The sequence below is a fragment of the Loxodonta africana genome, chromosome X, assembly GCF_030014295.1.
Source record: "Loxodonta africana isolate mLoxAfr1 chromosome X, mLoxAfr1.hap2, whole genome shotgun sequence".
Taxonomy (NCBI): Eukaryota; Metazoa; Chordata; class Mammalia; order Proboscidea; family Elephantidae; genus Loxodonta; species Loxodonta africana.
In genome coordinates, this window is record NC_087369.1 from 6039387 (window position 1) to 6059539 (window position 20153).

The following is a 20153-nucleotide window of genomic DNA, read 5'->3' on the forward strand; positions in this document are numbered from 1 at the left end:
TTATGATCTATAAGATTTTCATTGGCTAATTTTCAGAAGTAGATGGCCAGGCCTTTCCTCCTAGCCTGTTTTAGTCTGGAAGCTCTGCTGAAACCTGTCCACCATGGGTGACCCTGCTGGTATTGGAAATATTGGTGGCATAGCTTCCAGCATCCCAGCAACACACAAGCCAGGCCAGTGTGATAAACTGACAGGCGGGTGGTAGTGTTTTACCTAAGGAACGTAAAATTTAGTGCCTCTGGAAACACAAAATTTTGTCTTCTCATTGATAAACACATTGGAAACATTACTCCTATTTCAGCAAGGATATTAATGTTTTTCGAGTCCTAAAAATGCTAAGATTCCGGATTCAAGACAAGATCACAAATAACTGGTCCATTACGAAAACTGTTTTCAAGAAGCGGGCTTAATGTTAACAGTCAAAAAACTTTAGAGACTATTGAGCACAATGGAATAAAGGTCTGTGTTTATGGGATAAGTATTAAGTTACAATATATCAATTTTTCCCTCAGCTTCTGAATACCCAGTAGAAACATTGTGGAATATCAAGTAAGATTATGTACTTACATTTTAACAACTTGGTACTTAGCCTTTATGGCCTCAATTCGTTGTGACAAAAACTCTCACTCATATTTTGGACAGGAAAAACTGGACAGTGACCACCAATTTAAAAAAAATTAGCATGACAAAAAATGTCTTGCACCCTTTTTCTATTCTCCCCCTACTCCATTCTAGACAATTACATGATCTTTTGGTAATCTAACTATACAGATTGTAGTTAATCCTACCCACCCTTCAATACATAATCAACAGTGTGTTTCCAAGGATATATATTTATATCTTATCTGAAAGTCTTGCCATAAATGTCAAAAAAAGAAGTTTAGTTAAATGAAGACTCTTAGACACATTAAAACAGCCCATTTGGCTGAAATAGCAAAAATAGGACATTTGGCTGAATTTTATTTTAGTGAAATTGACAGTATAATTATTTGACACTGGAATTCTGTTAATGGAATTTCTTTTAAACCAATTAAGGAGAAAGGTATCTAGTTACAATACCGGTTTTTCCATTACTTACTAATTTAATGTGTCACCATGAACCCCGAAGACTTCCTTAAATAGCTTTTATGGACTGTAATTACGTGATAACGTAAAACTTCCTTGCACAATTAATTATTCTATAGCTTGCATCTGGGAGGAAAGTAGGGGTATCTCAAGAACTGGTTTTGGATAGAAAAAACTTTATAGTTACTCTTCCTGTGGCTTGTCTCTCTTGTTAGTAAGCCATGTTATACTTAAGACTCCAGGGGGCAGTTGTGATTCATTGGTAGAATTCTCACCTTCCATGCAGGAGACCTGGGTTTGATTCCTGGCCAATCCACTTCACACGCAGCCACCGCCCGTCTGTCGGTGGAGGCTTGCGTGTGGCTGTGATGCTGAACAGATTTTAGCAGAGCCTGCAGACTAAGATGGACTAGGAGGAAAGGCCTGGCCGACCTCCTTCCGAAAATCTGCCCTTTTTGTCTGTGGTTCTCGTACAATCCTAGACTATTTTAGAGTTGCTACTGTTGTTAGTTGCCACTGAGTCAGTTTCAACTCATGGCTACCCTGTGTGTGTCAGAGTAGAACGGCTTCATAGTGTTTTCTAGGTGTAATCTTGCTCTGGAAGCAGATTGCCAGGCCTTTTCTTCTGCTGTGCTCCTGGGTGGGTTCAAACCACCAATCTGAGCTTTGCGGTATACTGCAGACCATTTTGGTCACCTACCCACCTGGTTTTATAGTTAAGAATATACAATTCTTGCTAAGACAACAACATTGCATCCCAACAGCACTTCACCTTGTACCTAGAAGGCAAGTTTATTGACAAGTATCATCTTAGGCTGAACTCTCTAGAGAAGCAAAAACATAGCTGAAGGGTCTGATGAACCCAAGACCTGCAGGTCAGACAGCAGGCCCCTGGCTCACGGGCTGCAGTGGTTGATGAATCCCAAGACCGTCAGATAAGGGAGCACATTCCTGGATCAAGACCCAAGAACCAGAGGTGAGATGAGGATCCGGAGCAAGAAAAAGCTTTGCCAGAAAGTCCACATATATTGGACAATCCCAAGGAAACTTCCTTTCAACTGATTGGCTGCTCTTAGCAGCTTTCGTCATGGAGGGGATCACATTATATCACATCTCATTGTGGAGGTGATTACTTCATTACATAGCCACCAAACGACATCATAACTGCCAAACCACTGAGAATCACGGCCCAGAGAAGTTGACACACAACCTCCACCATCACAATAAAATAAATATACTGTTACATTTGTGTCTCCTTTGCTTTTGATGAAGCCGTGGTGGTGCAGTGGTTAAGAGCTCAGCTGCTAACCAAAAGGTTGGCAGTGCAAACGTACCAGCTGCTCCTTGGAAACCCTATAGGGTTGTTCTATTCTGTCCTATAGGGTCGTTATGAGTTGATGGCAACAGGTTTTGTTGTTGGTGTGTTTGGGATGTTTTCTGTGATGAGTTCCTTTACCTAATATTGTACAACAGTTTGGTTACTTTCAACTTGAAAAGATACTTGCTATGTTTTCTAGCTATGATTTACCATGGTTTGAAAAAAAGAAGTCCGCTCTAGATTTGTTCTCAGCTTTACGGACATGATTTTATCATAAACTTTAAAAGCAAAGCATGCTTAAAGTTAGAATTCGCTAGCCCCAGATCCTCTTGTTTCTCTGCTTCTATTTTAAAAAACAGTAGAAACAAAAAAGATCATTTTCAAATCAATATGTCTACTTATCCACAGGAATATTAATAAGCATGACCAAAAAAAAAAAAAAAAAAGAGATGTTTCTCTTGCAAGAGCATGTAAATAAGAATCTATCCTTTCCTTTAACATAATGGAAATATCTTAATTAAAGTTAATTATTATCTTTCTTTTTTCACAAACTAAATGTTCTTTTGAAAGATGTTGTTTAAATGTGTTCTTTTTGGCCTAGATAAAAATATTTCACTTAAATATACTCGTTAATTCATGCCACAAAATACTCTGTGTTTCATGGATAGTTATATATCATTAAATTTATTTATAGAATAAATTGCCCCATAACCCTATTAAAAGAACCAAGAACAATAACAAAAACCCAAGCCTATTGCCATCAGCTTGATTCCAACTCATGAGGACCCCATGTGTGTCAGAGAAGTGTGCTCCATAAGTTTTCACAGCTGTGACCTTTCAGCAGATTGCCAGGCCTTTCTTCCTAGGTACCCCTGAGTGAATTTGAATTGCCAACCTTTTGGTTAAGCAGCAGAGTGTGTTAACCATGTTTTCTACCCAGGAACTCCATTAAAGAACATCACACTCTAAATTCTCTTACGAACTTTTTAATATATCTGTATAGTTACTCAAGTGCTATGATGATTTATGTTGAGCCCTGGTGGCATAGTGGTCTAAGGGCTCAGGCTGTTAGCCAAAAGTTTGGTGGTTCGAATCCACCAGCTGCCCCTTGGAAACTCTATGGGGGCAGTTCTACTCTGTCCTATAGGGTTGCTATGAGTCAGAATGCCCCATTTATGTGACTATAATTTAGTTTATGTATCCATTCTTTTTTCAAAGTGCATTAAGGTTCCTTCAGGTTTTGTTCCATTTTGTCCTGCTGCTAAAAACATTTTCATCCCACTCTCCCAGTACCCATGATGTGAACTTTCTCAAGGGTATGCATATACCTGGGGCATTCGGCTGGTGGCTGACTTCAACCCAAATGAAGGAAGCCAGTGGGAAATGGAATTGCATTCTTTTTAAAGCACGGAAAAAGGAAGTTATGTTTTCTCTAACAGCAAAAATATGTGTTTTTCAAAAGTTAAATGTGAAATAAAGGTGTCTGCGGAAAAGATTGGGCCCTGGTTGTGCAGTGGTTAAGGCTGCTAACAGAAAGATCAGCATTGACCACCAGTGAAAGATGTGGCAGTCTGTCTCTGTAGAGATTACAGCCTTTGAAACCCTATGGGGCAGTTCTACTCTGTCATATAGGGTCAGTATGAGCTGGAATTGACTCCACGGCAATGGGATGGTATCCTCACAGTATCAGTATTACTTATCTCTGGGTCAGTTTCGACTCTTGGTGAGCCTGTGTGTGTCAGATTAGAACTGTGCTCTGTAGGTTTTCAAGGGCTGATTTTTTGGAAGTAGGTTGCCAGGCCTCTCTCCTGAGGCACTTCTGGGTGGACTCAAACCTCAATCTTTTTGTTAGCAGCTGAACGATTAGCCATTTGAACCACCCAGAGTCTTTGTGGTACCTACAAACCTTACTTTATGTATGAGGGTTTAGTGAGGAATATAAAAAATAAAATAAAATAAAGGAATATAGGTTGGGCTTAATTATAAAACAATTTTACTTGTAAAACATCATACATAACATACTGAGACTTTAAAAACCTTACCACAAATCAAGGTCCTAATACTTTTCGAGACCTCTATAATCCCAGACTTAAGTCAAAATAAGCCATTTTGATCCATCTTATGTTCAGAAAAGGAAATGTGGAGAGTCCCTCGCTGTGAAACACAGTCAAATTTCCCACTATTTCTATGGTTACGATTTAAAAAGGTCACGGGGAAATGTTAACCAGACCTGCAACAGCATTGGCCTGTCTTTGTAGCACGAATTAGTTTGTGGACCTTCAATTTGTTCTTAAATTTTATTCTCTGTATTCTGGTACGGTTTTGGAAGGCTGCGTTAAACCCAAGCCAAGTCATTCTATTACCATTTCCTAGGATATACAACACTACTTTTGCGTACATATATTCTGTTTATCAAAGCCAAATTATTTTGACGTAAATAGATTCGGAGAAACGTCAGCAAGCTACCTTCACTGGCGTAGCTACAGCAGGCGTCTCATGGTTCCCTGGACGTTATGTATTCGTACACACAGCCTTTTCCTTTACTTTTCCATGCTTCAACGTTTGCATAAAAGTCAAACTTCAGAGAATATGTTTTGCTACTACTTTCTTAGAAAATATATAAAACAAAACAAAAAACAAACCCATTAACCATCCAGTCGATGGGGACTCGTACCCACCCTATAGGACAGAGTACAATTGCCCCATAGGGTTTCCAAGGAGTGGCTGGTGGATTCCAACTGCCAACCTTTTGGTGAGCAGATGAGTGCTTAACCACAGTGTCAGCAGGTGTCTAGAGAATATATCAAAGCACCTTATATTCCTAGTTTTTACTAAGCCGAATGCAAAGGAAGATTTTTCTAGTATCTGTCATTGGAAATTTTGGTTTTTTTTTTTCATCTGTGAAATCCCCCGGAAATGACATCTGTTCTGGGTCATTCACAGCTGTGGTTGTTGTTGGTTGCTATTGAGTCAACAGCTACGACTATAACAGAGAGAAACGTTGCCAAATATTTATTAGGAATTATGATCAAAAAGTGTTATCTTTGGAAAGACCCATAATCCCATGAAAGGAAAGACAAAATTAAGTTTGAAAATAAGGTAAAAAAGAGCAGAGACAGCAAAATGCAAAAGATATTCGAATATATGTTCATCTTTCAGGCAACCAGTCTAAATGGAAGATACAATGGAGTATTCTCAAAAAATGTATACCTTTTCAGATGTATTTCAAAAATAAAATAAACTGTATTTCTTATGTGCTTGAGGGCACATAAGAATAACAACATGGCCTCAAAACAAACAACCCCCAAACTGCTATTGCAACATTAGGTAAACCTCTCTTTTTCTCTCTCCCTCCCAGCCTGTCTTCCCTTTATCCCTATCTCTGTTTTCTGTCCTGTCTCCTCTCTTTGTTCTCTTCTTTTCCTCTTTAGCGTTAACAAGATTAAATTATAGTTTTTCTTACACATAAAGCTCTGGTCTGACTTGGTTGTGAGTGTTATAATATGATCGGAGAGTTGCAGAGGCTTCCCCTATTTCCATTATCTGGAAGAGTCTATAATGCGTAAAGTTACATATGGCTGGAATATTTCAGTTGAATTTGGTAATACAACCTCAAAACCCCAATGAGAAAATTTTAAATTAATAGTTCTGTTATTTTAATGGTTACCCATCTCCTTAAATTTTCTTTATTCTTGACTGTGCAATTGTAAATATTCTTTTTTCTTTATTCTTGACTGCCTCTTGATCTGTGTACAGGTTCCTCACGAGCATAACTAAGTGTTCTGGAACTCCTATTTTTCACAATGTTATCCATAGTTTGTTACGATCCACACAGTCGAATGCCTTTGCACTGTCAATAAAACACAGGGAAACATCTTTCTGGTATTCTCTGCTTTTAGCCAGGACCCATCTGACATCAGCTGTAATATCCCTGGTTCCATGTCCTCTTCTGAATCTTGCCAAAGATTAGACAGGCCTATAAGGCAAATGATACCGCATGTCAGGAATGTGCTGCTTTGTTTAATCAAGTATATAAGACCACACGGGCAACACCTGCCTGAAAGCAAAGATGAGAAGGCAAGAAGGGACAGGAAAACTGGACAAATGGACATGGAGAACCCAGGGTGGAAAGGGGGAGAGTGCTGACGCATTGCAGAGATAGCAACCACTGTCACAAAACAATTTGTAAATTTTTGAGTGAGAAACTAATTTGGGTTGTAAACTTTCTCTAACACATATTAAAACAAAACAAAACTATATATGTGTGTATCTAATTATGTATCTATATCTATATCTAGCATAGGACACACAGCATTCTAAAAATAGAAACACTTCTCACTTGACCTTAGTATTCCAGTTGATTATTCTTCGATGGTAAAGCTGAATTCTGTTCTAGCCCTGATTCTGAATACATTACCAGACATCTGTACATACTTCTTTCCCTGTCACCACTCATCTCTGTCCAACCAAACCAAATCCCTTGCCCTTGAGTTGATTCTGACTCTTAGCGACACCATGTGACAGAGTAGGACCGCCCCATAGAGTTTCCTAGGCTGCAACCTTTACAGGGGTAGACGGCCAGGTCTTTCTCTCTCAGAACATCGGGGTGGGTTCAAACCACTGACCTTTCAGTTAACAGCTGAGTGCTTAACAACTGCATCAACAGGACACCTCATCTCTGTCCAACAGCCTCCATCAAACCAAAAAACCTGTTGCCATCAAGTCAATTCCAACTCATGGTGACCCTATAGGACAGAGCGGAACTGCACCCTAGGATTTCCAAGGAGTGCCTTGTGGATTCGAACTGCTGACATTTTGGTTAGCAGCTGAGCTCTTAACCACCGGGCTTACACAGGGATTTATTTATTACATTTATTGTTTATTGTCACTCTGCCCACTATCAAATTGTAAACTCCAAAGGTGCTAGGACTTTTGTTCTCTCTGACTGTTGTTGAATTCCTAAGTCTTCAGCTCTGAAAACGCTGTTCAGGTGATACACTTCAGTTGTGTTCGCTATCCAGTCTATTAAGGACCTACATGAGAATAATGACCAATTACCTGAGAAAATGTGACACATGTATAAGGAGTAATAACACTAAAAAGGAGACTTGTCTAATACCAGCTAAAATGATTGCTATTCGGGAAAACACTCAAGTGATGTTGCTCACTGGGCTTTCTGTCAAACACATCCGAATTCTCTTTCATAAATTAACTTTTATTTTGAAATTCATCATATTAAGTAAGTAGGTTACTTGGTGGGGACATGTACCTTTTTTTTTAAATGGGAGAATCTCCAATGTGTCTTTTCAAAGCACGACCCATTTTAGTGTAGTGCTCACCAAACAGTATATTTTTTAGAAAACAATTTCTAAACATATTGTTAGAATCATATGTTTATCTCTTATGTTTTTTGGAGATGTGTATTTTAGGAGACTCTTTCTAAATGTATAACGTGCTTTTGTAATGTCCACTATTAAAAGCAATTGAAACTCACTGAAACGTGAAGGTAAGGTTTATTCTGTGCAGTTATTCTATACGCATATAGGGAGACCATTCTGATTCTTCAAAAAGAAGCAAACGGCTTAAAATAGGCTGAGCCTAGAGTCTTTTTCCTTAAACAAGGGGGTAATGGTTTTGTTGACTATCCTTTTCCAGCAGGAAAAGACAAATTTACACAGCTATAGAGCACTTTCTGGCAGGCTTTTACAGTTTAGGTCAGGCTTTTTATGCTTAATATTTGGTTTCGTGGGTAAAAAAAATCTTAAAATCAAAGGAAGTTGCCTGTTATGAAGTTTTCTCTTCATCATGTGTAATAACTGAAGCATAAATTCACATGAATGAAGAGTTAACCTAGCTACGGTCAGCTTGCAACTCTCAGGCGTTTGTATGCTACCTTTGTGACTTATAAGGAAGAGACTTCTCCCATAGGAAAATTGGTTGACGTAAGTATTTGCTCTTGTAAGTCGTCTAACCTTTCATTTACTCTTGGGGGCTGGACCTTTGAATCTGAGAAGGTTAGAACACTAACAGAAAAAAAAAAAAAAAAACAGAAGAAACATGAATTATATCCAATTGGGAAGTTCTACCTGACACCCTTTACACAGGTTTTCAAATATATTGTTGTTGTTCCCTGCCCTGGACTCAGCCCAGACTCATGGTGACCCCATGTACAACAAGATCAGACCATTGTGATCCACAGGGTTTTCAGTGGCTGAATTTTGGATGTAGATCACCAGGCCTTTCTTCCTAGTCTCTCTCAGTCTGGGAACGCTGCTGAAACCAGTTCAGCACCACGGCAACTCACAAGCCTCTACTGACAGGCAGGTGGGCGATGCACAAGAGGTGTATCAGCCAGGAATCGAAATGGGTCTCCTGAACGGAAGGCGAGAATTCTACCACTGAACAACTGCTGCCCTCTTCCTTTAAAAAAAAAAAAAGTGTGTGTATATATATGTGTGTATATATATATATATATACACACCTGTGTGTGTTGTTGTTGTTAGGTAACCTGGAATTGGTTCCAACTCATAGAGATCCTATGTACGAGAAAACAAAACACTGCCCAGTCCTGTGCCATCCTCACAATCGCTGTTATGCTCAAGCCCATTGTTGCAGCCACTGTGTCAACCCACCTCACTGAGGGTCTTCCTCTTTTTTGCTGACCCTCTACTTTACCAAGCATGATATCCTTCTCCAGGGTCTAGTCCCTCCTGGTAACATGTCCCAAGTATGTGAGACAAAGTCTCAGCATCATGTACATAAATAGAAGGAGTCCCTGGTTGCAAATGTCTGACTCAAGTACAACCTTTAGTTAAGAACCAATGACCGTAAGGCCTGTTATATTAAAAATTTGAGATAGGTACAATGGCTTGTAAAAACAAACAGGAGCAACTTTGTGATTCACATCAAAACATTATTATTATTATTACTGTATTATTATGTGAAAGATATTTTAGGGTATATGGCAGCGTTTCTTTAATTTTTTTATGCATAGAAAGGGGCAATATATGTTGTATCCTAAGACAAACATTTGGCTAACTGACATTAGATACGAACCGTACCTAACTGTTCCAACTTAGGTACAAATTCAACTTAAAGACAGACTTAGGGACGGAACTCGTTCGTAATCTGGGGACTGCCTGTATTTTAAATTTATTGTAATTACGTATTGAGCTTTGAGTACCATTTACATTCATTATTAAAAAATTTTAATGTATTGAAGAAATATTATTTTTGGTTGTTTCTAATCATAAGACTTCACAGTGGTTAAGAGCTTGGCTACTAACCAAAAAGGTCAGCAGTTCAAATCCACCAGCCACTCCTTGGAAACCCTATGGGAAGTTCTACTCTGTCCCACAGAATCACTCTGAGTCGGAATCCACTGGACGGCAAAGGGTTTAGTAAATGGTATGGGGCCACTCCAACAGCCTAAGTGATTAGAGACCTAGGAGAGTTTTAGAAAAAGTAAAAAAAACTACAGAAAAATAAAGAAAGCAGACCATACGAAATATATGAATGCTAGACTAGATTTTGAAAGGTTTCCTCTAGTTAAAATTTTAAAAGTTTCACAGTTAACACAGCTTATTTTATGTCTAAAAATTATGAAGTTTAATAGGTGACGTTTATTTTTGTCTCACTTGCCAGAGGAGATAAAAGGATTATGTAAAAAGCTTTCAAAGTGTAATGATGCAATCCTAAATAAATATTTTTTTCTTCTTTTTTTAGGCTAAACTTCACAGCATTGCTAAGAGTAAGATCTATTCGAGTATGAAATTGACTCCTGGGGAAGAAGAAGAAGATGCATAAATGATGTCACCTGAAACAACTGGAAAATATCTTGTACGGAAAACCTTTCCTAGAGGTTAATGATCACTCACAGACATGCGGGCATTTTCATTCTTTAACTTTTGTGATTATTAAGTCTCCAGCATTCGACTATTAAAAAAGCTAGGAAGAAGCATAAAGAACATAACCCATTGCCGTAGAGTTGATTCTGACTCATAGCAACCCTATAGCACAGAGTAGAACTGTCCCATAGACTTTCCAGTGAGTGGCTGTTGGATTCGAACTGCCAACCTTTTGGTTAGCAGCTGAATGCTTAAGCACCGTGTCACCAAAGCTGCAAAGAACATAAAAAACCAAAAATCCTCACAACCAGACTAATAAACGACATCACGATAAATGGACAAAACACTGAAGTTGTCAAGGATTTCATTTTACTTGGATCCCCAATCAAAGTCGATGGAAGCAGGAGTCAAGAAATCAAAGACATATTGCATTGTGCTAATCTGCCGCAAAAGGCCTCTTTAAAGTGTTAAAAATCAAGACGTCACTTTGGAGACTAAGATGCACCTGACCCAAGTCATAATATTTTCAATTGCCTCATGTAGATGCGAAAGCAGGACAATGAACAGGGAAGGCAGAAGAAAAATTGATGGCTTTGAATTATGATGTTGTCAAAGAACATTGAATTACTACAGGCTGACAGAAGAATGAACAAATCTGTCTTGGAAGAAATATAGTCAGGATCCTCCTAAGAAATGCAGATGCTGAGACTTCGTCTCATGTACTTTGGACATGTTATCAGGAGGGACCAGCCCCTGGAGAGGGACATCATGCTTGGTAAGGTAGAGGGTCAGCAAAAGGGAGGAAGTCTGTCACGGAGATGGATTGACACAGTGGCTGCAACAATCGGCTCAAACAAAGCAATGATTGTGAGAATGGCATATCACCAGGCAACGTTTCATCCTGTTATACGTGGTGTCTCTATGAGTTGGAACGGGCTCAATGACATTTAACAACGACTAAACGGAGCACAATAAGTAATTTACACGGAATACCACAGAGGTTCCAGCACGTTTCTGTCCCTGGTGGTTTGTGTGTTGCTGGGATGCTGGAAGCTATGCCACCAGTATTTCAAATACCAGCAGGGTCACCCATGGTGGACAGGTTTCAGAGGAGCTTCCAGACTAAGACAGACCAGGAAGAAAGACTTAGTGAGCTACTTCTGAAAATCAGTCAACGAAAACCCTATGGATCACAATAGAACGTTGTCTGATACAGAGCTGGAAGATAACCCCCTAGGCTGGAAGGCACTCAAAAGACATTATGGCCACAACAGTGGCCTTGAGCATATCAACAACCTTAGTTGGAGCTAACTCAAGGGCAACTAGCAACAACACATTCTTTCAGGCAGCTCACAAAGAGTGAACCTGAATACAAGGTATTTTCGTAAAGGAGAAATTCTACTCTATCATTGCGTAATTTGAAAACTTAAAGGCCAGGGCTGTTACTTTTAATCCAAAGCTTCTTATTTTTTAATTTGTAAATCCATGGTTGAGGACTACTTGATATGTGATATTCCTGCTCAGTACAGCCTTAATCTACAAAACAATAATAATGATATCTGCTATTTCCACATCTTGATGGATTATTATCAAATATACGCTAAACTAAGTGCGTTATATCCTGTTACGGATGGACTTGGGTCCCCCTCAAAATATGTGTTAGAATCCTAACCCCTTTACCTGTGAATGTAATCCTGTTTGGAAATGTGGTTTTCTTTATTTTTTTACTTAGATCATATCCAAGGAAGACAAGTACTAAACCTAATCGCTTCTGAGTTATAGAAAGAGCAAAACACACAGAGAACAAGACAGACGCCAGGTGAGGATCGCCTACAAGCCAAGGAGCCAAGGATCACCCACGGCTATAGACAAGAAAGGAATCGACATGGCTTGAATCCTAATTTGCTCTTTTCGCCTTCAAGACTGTGAGAAAAGCAATTTCTGCTCTGTGAAACCACCCCCTTGTGGCGTTTCTGTTATAGCAGCACTAGGCAACTAAGACATATTAATTATATTATGTTATTCTCACAAGTGTCTTATAATGTGGGTACTAAAGTGTCCATTTTGCAAATAAAGCCAATGGAAGCTTAAGCCAAATAGTATTACTTAAGGTTCATATACCAAGTCTGGATCTAAACAGAACGAAGGTTTGGTATTTTCTCTGAATTAAATTCTGTTGTTGCTGTGTGCAAGTCAATACTGAGTCATAGCGACCCTGCAGGACAGAGTAGAACTGCCCCATGGGTCACCAGGGCTTCTTAGATTATAGAAATGAATTCTACATAATTTATGTAGCCACTTCTCAGATACAAAGTAAGAGGGACATGGATGTTAAGATTAAAACGTGGAGGCCAAAGTGTAGATGAGAGAAAATTGTAGCTAATAGCAACTGGAGAGTTAAAGAGGGATTATCTGGGTTCACTGAAAAAAAAAAATATGGAGGGATGCCCCAAGATAATCAATGGATATGTACACACATACACACACACACACAATTATCAAGAAAAGCCAGTGCCTTCCCTCTGGATTGATTTTGTGGCTGAGTGTTCGCTTCATAATTGCATAAATGTCTAATGGCTAATGCATGGGCAAGCCTCAGAAATTGTTTCATGGAGTTACCTTGTACACTTATATTTTTAAAATACACCCTGAAATATTTAATGATGGAAAAATGACTTCTTCTACATTTTTACTTGCTCCTAGGAATTTTTCTATTTCTATTCAATTTATTATTAGTGCATTTACTGTGTATCTACATCACAAGTGAAATAAAAACCCTAACCCACAATAAGATCTAACGTGTATATTAGCTGTCTTTCCAAAGACAACACTCAGAGTTCACACCCAAATCTCTTCTCTGTTGGATAAAGTACCATTATTTAAGTTTCCTAGAATTATCTTTAAAGGAATGTATTGTTTCTTTAGAGAATATTATTCACTGATTTTTTTTTTTTTTTTTTAATTACTTCCTTTACTTTTTCCCTCTTAAAATGTCTTTACCAGTCAGGATACACTTACTATAAAGATCAGTGCCTCAGTTCTCAAAGAAATGAATGGGTAGGAGAATAAACTATGAGTGGTTGTTGTTAGTTGTCTTTGAGTCAGCTCCAACTCCTGGAGACCCCATGCATAACAGAACAAAACATTGCCTGGTCCTGCACCGTCTTCCTAATTGTTGGTTTGTTAAAGTCCACTGTTGTGGCCACTGTGTATTTTGAGTGCCTTCCCACCTAGGAGGCTCATCTCCCAGCACTATATCAGGCAATTTTCTGTTGTGATCCACAGGGTTTTCCTTGGCTGATTTTCAGAAGTAGATGGCCAGGCCTTTCTTCCTAGTCTGTCTTTGTCTGGAAGCTCTGCTGAAACCTGTCCACCGTGATGACACTGCTGGTATTTGAAATACTGGTGGCATAGCTTCCTGCATCACAGCAACACACAAGCCACCAGAGGAAGACACACTGGTGGACGGGGGTGTAGAAACTTTGTGCTAATCATCCTAAAATAGGTAACAAAAAAAAGAAAAAAGAAGATAAGGTTTAAAAAAATTATTTCTACAGAAAAATGAGCTCTGTTATCCACCCCCTCCCCCCTCCCATGGGTAAACTTTTAACTGAAGGCATTGATAGCTTTAATCCAGACAAGAAAGGAAGGAGAAAAAAAAAAAAAAAAAAAAGGACAATATAAATACCAAAGGCTTTGTGGTGCCAGTCATGAGTCTGAATACTTGGAGCAAAAGTTAGAAGAGATCAGAACACAGGCTTTAGCTGTTAAAGTATTAAGGATTATCAATACTATATATTCTGACAGCAATTAGATCCTGTCTCCCCTCTCCCCCCACCCCGTTGAAACGGAAACGCAGAAAGCTCTGATAAAAAATGTGGAAAAAAGAAATTAGGTATTCAACACACTCTACTTGGATAGGAGTCCCTGAATGGTGCAAATAGTTGACACTGTCCGTTGCTTACTGAAAGGTTGGAGGGTCTAGTCCACCCACAGGCAACTCAGAAGAAAGGCCTGGCAATCTATTTCTGAAAAATCAGCCATTGAAAACCCCAGTGGAGAACAATTCTACTCTGACACACAGGGGCTGCCATGAGTCAGAATTGACTCCACAGCATAGGTGGAGTCTACCAATGTTCCAACGTGGTAGGGTAGTCCTGCTTTTTTAACCCGTTTTATCTTGCTTTCGATTCTACTCTTACTTGAAAACACTTATCATTTATCATTAAGTCTATTCATATGGCACCACCGTGTTTATTATCCATCCAGTCCAATGCCTCCCACCATTTTCAAAGCAAATCTCTAAATAACCAATGCTGGCTGTTTTGTTTTCTTTATATTTAAAACATAAAGAAACAGGGAAATAAGATTTGAATTTTAGGACAAAAAAAAAAAAAAAAAACCCTTTGGTCCTCTCAGCATGCTTTACAGAAATATTAAATCAGTTTATATCTGACTCACTCACATAACTAGCAAGGATATTGCTTTAATCTTTTGTAGTATTTGTTAAACATTTCCTTAATTGGTTTCAGTTCTTAATTGGGGAAATTTTGGTCCCTAGCTTTGGAAGACCTTGAAGACCAAGGTGCGCTTGACCCAAGCCATGGTATTTTCAGTCGCCTTGTATGCATGTGAAAGCTGGACAATGAATAAGGAAAATTGAAGAACAATTGATGTTTTTGAATTGTGGTGTTGGTTAAGAATATTGAATATACCATGGACTACCAGAAGAATGAACAAGTCTGTCTTGGAAGAAGTACAACCAGAATGCTCCTTAGAAGCGAGGACGGTGAGACTACGTCTCACATACTTTGGACATGTTATCAGGAGGGATCAGTCCCTGGAGAAGGACATCATGGTAGGTAAAGTAGAGGGTCAACAGAAAAGAGGAAGACCCTCAATGAGATGGATTGACACAGTGGCTGCAACAATGGGCTCAAGTATAACGACGATTGTGAGGATGGCGCAGGACCCGGCAGTATTTCATTCTGTTGTACATGGGGTCACTATTTGTTCTAGAGATTTGCTAGACACTTAAACTACCAGTTCAATTGTTCTGTCATGCGCACGTGGACAGTTATTTTCTTAGCTAATGAGCATTGATCAGTAGCCCTTCAATCCGGTGTTCAAAAACTCCCCTTTATAATAGATGACAAATACTGCCTTTTGTCGTAATTTGTTTTGCGTTAGGGACATATTATTGCTTGACATTATAAGAAGAGATACGTGGAATCATCAAGTGTATTTTTCAAAAAAGGCAATTGTCTTTAAATAAGACTCAACACAATTAATTTTTAAATTCTATGTCAAAGGGTTTACTCCATTGATATTGTTGAATATTTTTGATGTGCTTGGTAAGTGTGACGAAGACCTTGTAACAGTGAGGACAGTGTTTTATTTAGTAGTCATTTAGACCTTGACTGGAGGAACCCTGCTGGCTCAGTGGTTAAGTACTCCACTGCTCACTGAAAGGTTTCCTTTCCAACCCACCCAGCGGCTCTGTGGGAGAAAGATCAGGCAATCTGCTTCCATAGAGATTACAGCCTAGGAAATCCAATGGAGCAGTTCTACTCTATGACATGGGATCAGTGTGAGTCGGAATCAACTCAATGGCACCCAACAACAACATCGAGAAATTTAGAAGTTGGCAGTTTGAATTACCAGTGGCTTCGTGGGAGGAAGACCTGGTGTTCTGCTCCTGTAAAAATTAAAAACCAAAAGCCAAACTCATTGCCGTGGGGGTGAATTCTGGCCCATAGCGACCCTATAGGACAGAGTAGAGCTGCCCCATAGGGTTTCCAAGGCTGTAAATCTTTACAGAAGTAGATTGCCATATCTTTCTCCCATAGAGCACTTGATGGGCTGTAACCAACAACCTTTTGACTTGTTGGTTAGCAGCCAAATGCTTAACCCTTGTACCACCAAGGCTCCTCCCCTAAAGATTTCAAAACAAACAAACAAAACCCAAAACCATTGCTGTCCAGTCAATTCTGACTCATGGTGACTGTGTAGGACAGAGTAGAACTGCCCCATAGGGTGTCCAAGGAGCAGCTGGTGGATTCAAACTGCCAACCTTTTGGTTAGCAGCCTGAGTCTTAACCACTGCGCCACAAGTGCTTTGTCCCCTAAAGATTTAACAGCCTTATAAATCCTATGGGGCAGTTCTGCTCTGTCTTATAGGGTCGCCATGAGTTGGAATCAACTGGACAGTAATACCACAACAACAGCCAGAACTTGACCAAGCTTAGGGAGTAGGCTATACCCAATAGGCTTTGGGATTAATTGAGTTTTAGTTTGATAAAATACCATTTTTATTATTATTAACTTATTAAAAAAATTTTCGATTCTGCCATTTCTTAAACCAGTGGTTTACAAAGCCCAGTTCCTGGAGCACCATGTCTTGGGAGCTCATTAGAAATTAGAATTTTCGGGTTCCAACTCAGACCTGTTGCTGTTGTTGGGTGCCGTCAAGTCGATTCCGACTCATAGCACCCCATATGACAGAGTAGAACTGCCCCATAGGGTTGGCGAGGCTGTAATCTTTATGGAGGAACACTTGTGGTGCAGTGGTTAAGTGCTCAGCTGCTAACCAAAAGGTTGGCAGTTCAAACCCACCCATTGGCACCTCAGGAGAAAAACTAGGCAAATTTCTGTAAGATTACTGCCTTGAAAACCCTAGAGGGTAGTTCTACTCCATCCTATGGGGTCACTATGAGTTTGAACTGACTGGACGGCACACAACAACAACAACAATCTTTATGGGAACAGATAACTAGGTCTTTGTCCAGTGGAACCATTGGGTGGGTTGGCACTACCAACTGACTGGATTATAAATATTGGAGGTCACATTAGTAATCTGTGTTTTTACAAGTCTTGGTGACCTTGACGCATGTTCAAGTTTGAGAACCACTGCCCTGGACTAAGTTTATACACCACTTTTGTTTAACATGGTTGACAAAATTACTGGATTTTTAACCAGCCATTCTGATTTTGTCAAGGAGATACTAAAGCTGACTTGTTTCTTAAATGCACAATTTGTAAATGAGTCATTAATTTAAATATCTATGTTATAACATCATGGGAATAAGTTGACCTTCAATGAAATTTGGAAATATTGGGAAATATATTTTAGACCTACCACCTGTCTGTTTGTCTGTCCTTCTTCGGTTGCTTTCTTATGGCTGTGATTCTGGAAGCTAAGCCAATGGCTTTTTTTTTTTATTAACTTTTATTAAGCTTCAAGTGAACGTTTACAAATCCAATCAGTCTGTCACATATAAGTTTACATACATCTCACTCCCTACTCCCACTTGCTCTCCCCTTCTCGAGTCAGCCCTTTCAGTCTCTCCTTTCATGACAATTTTGCCGGCTTCTCTCTCTCTCTATCCTCCTATCCCCCCTCCAGACAAGAGTTGCCAACACAATCTCAAGTGTCCACCTGATATAATTAGCTCACTCTTCATCAGCATCTCTCTCCCACCCGCTGACCAGTCCCTTTCATGTCTGATGAGTTGTCTTCGGGGATGGTTCCTGTCCTGTGCCAACAGAAGGTCTGGGGACCATGGCCACCGGGATTCCTCAGCCAATGGCTTTTTGAAACACCAGCAGGATCACCCATTATGAACAGGTTTCAGCAGAGCTTCCAGACTAGGAAGAAAGGCCTGGAGATCTATTTCCAAAACGCAGCCAGTGGAAACCCTATGGATTACCACAGTCTAACCTGCAACCAATCCAATGGTTTCATTTGAAAGTTGCTTTTTCTTTCCAATCTCTCCCCACTGACAAGGTCTTGGAAAACACTTCCCTTTGAGTCTCCTGCCACCTGAGTATACCTTTATTTACTCCTTTTTGTTAATCCTGGTGGCGTAGTGGTTAAGAGCTCTGGCTGCTAACCAAAAGGTCAGCAGTTTGATCCATCAGGCGCTCCTTGCAAACCCTATAGGGCAGTTCTACCCTGTCCTATAGGGTCATTATGAGTCAGCATCGACTCAACAGCAATGGGTTTGTTTGTTTGTTTTTAGTTAATTGAGTAGGAGGAAAGGCCAGGAGGTCTACTTCTGAAAAACAGCCAAGGAAAATCCTACGGATCTCAAAGAACATATCTGATATAGTGCTGGAAGATGAGCCCCCTAGGTTGGAAGGCACTCAAAATACGCAGTGGCTGCAGCTGTGGGCTTGAGCAGACCAACAATGGTGAAGATGGCCCAGGACCAGGAAACGTTTTTTTGTACTGTGAACAGGGTCAGCATGAGTCAGAGCCGACTCAAGGCAAGTAAAAAATGACAACACATTTTAGACAATAGATTCTGTCTGTATGGTTATCATGAGGTTATGAGGCTACAAGAGTAAAACAATCTGGTTTCAATCTGAGCCTCTCTGTGTTAGTTCCTTAAACATTGGTCTTGATCAGCAGGCTTCTGTCGTCTTTGTACAGATCGTCCTGAAAGACTAATAAAAGATAAAACATGCAAACATTGGATAAAAGACACTTTGAGGGGCAATATTTATATCTAGCGACATTTACAAGGCGAGGAATATAATCGGGGATAAATAGGACATTACATAAAAAGAAAATGGTTGATTCCCCCAAGAAGACGTAAAAATCCTAAGTGTGTTTGCGCCGGGAAGAAGAGTATGAAAAAACGTGTGGTAAAAACTGTAGAACTGAAAGCGGAAAATAGATAAGTCCACAGTTACAGTTGGAGAAGTCAATAGTGCTTGCTGGTGGCACAGGGGTTAAGCACTCAGCTGTAACCAAAAGGCTGGCAGTTTGAGCCCATCAGCCGAGTCATGGGAGAAAGACCTGGCAATCTGCTCCTGTAAAGAGTGAAAAAAGCCTAGAAAACCCTCTGGGGCAGTTCTCCTCTGTCACCTTGGGTCGCTATGAGTCAGAATTGACTCGAGGACACCTAACAACTACAGAAACACTCTTGTGTCTTGACCTGTTTCTCTACATTTCCTTATTTCATAGAAGTGGGATCATACAACATTTGTCCTTCGGAGACTGACTTATTTCACTCAGCATAATGTTTTCAAGGTTCATCCATGTTGTGGCATGCATCGGGACTTCATTTCTCTGTAGGGCTGAGTAGGGAGAAAAATGTGGCCGTCAGCTTCCTTACAGATTACTGTGCGATTGGAAACATTGTCTTTTTTAGAAAAGAAAGTACTGCATTCAAAATGTAATCTGGTTCTAATCAATTTATCCCCAAACAGTCTTTCTCCCTTATTTATTTTACATCATTTTAATTAATCAGTGCAGAAATATTAAAAAATGGGTGATACTTTCTCTCATGGACTCCCTCGGACACTTTTTCTTTCAAGTGTTCTATTTTCTTGCTATGATATTTTGTCATTAAAAAGATAAGAAAGTGATTACATAATAAGTAGATGTCTCGATGAATAATTAAAATCTGGAAATAAATTGCTTAAACATTCTCATGAGTACATTTGCTGAATGTCTCAAAGGTAAATTGTTATAGATCTGGTTTCTGAAATCAGAAATGCTACTTAATCAAACATCAGTTTCAATAAAGTTTTCATTTTATGTTGATGTGACAGTAGAACCGCCCCATAGGGTTTCCTAGGTTGTAATCTTTACCGGAGCAGATCACTAACTCTTCCTTCTGTGGAGCTGCTGGGCGGGTTTGAACTGCCAACCTTTTCCTGAGCAGCCGAGCACTTAACCACTGCACCACCAGGCTTCCTCGCCATTTTTACACAGACTTCAGCCAATAATTAGATGAAATAGCCATGTAGGGTGTCCTTCACATTTATTTTCTCTTTAACATTCTCTTTTCTCTTGCTTTTCCTGGGTGGGCAACAGCCCATTCCTCTTCCACAGCCCTACTTCTTGTGGACTTCAGCTTTTTCAGATCTCTGTCCATTAAAGCCATTCTCGTGGCTAACCAACCAGTTGCCAT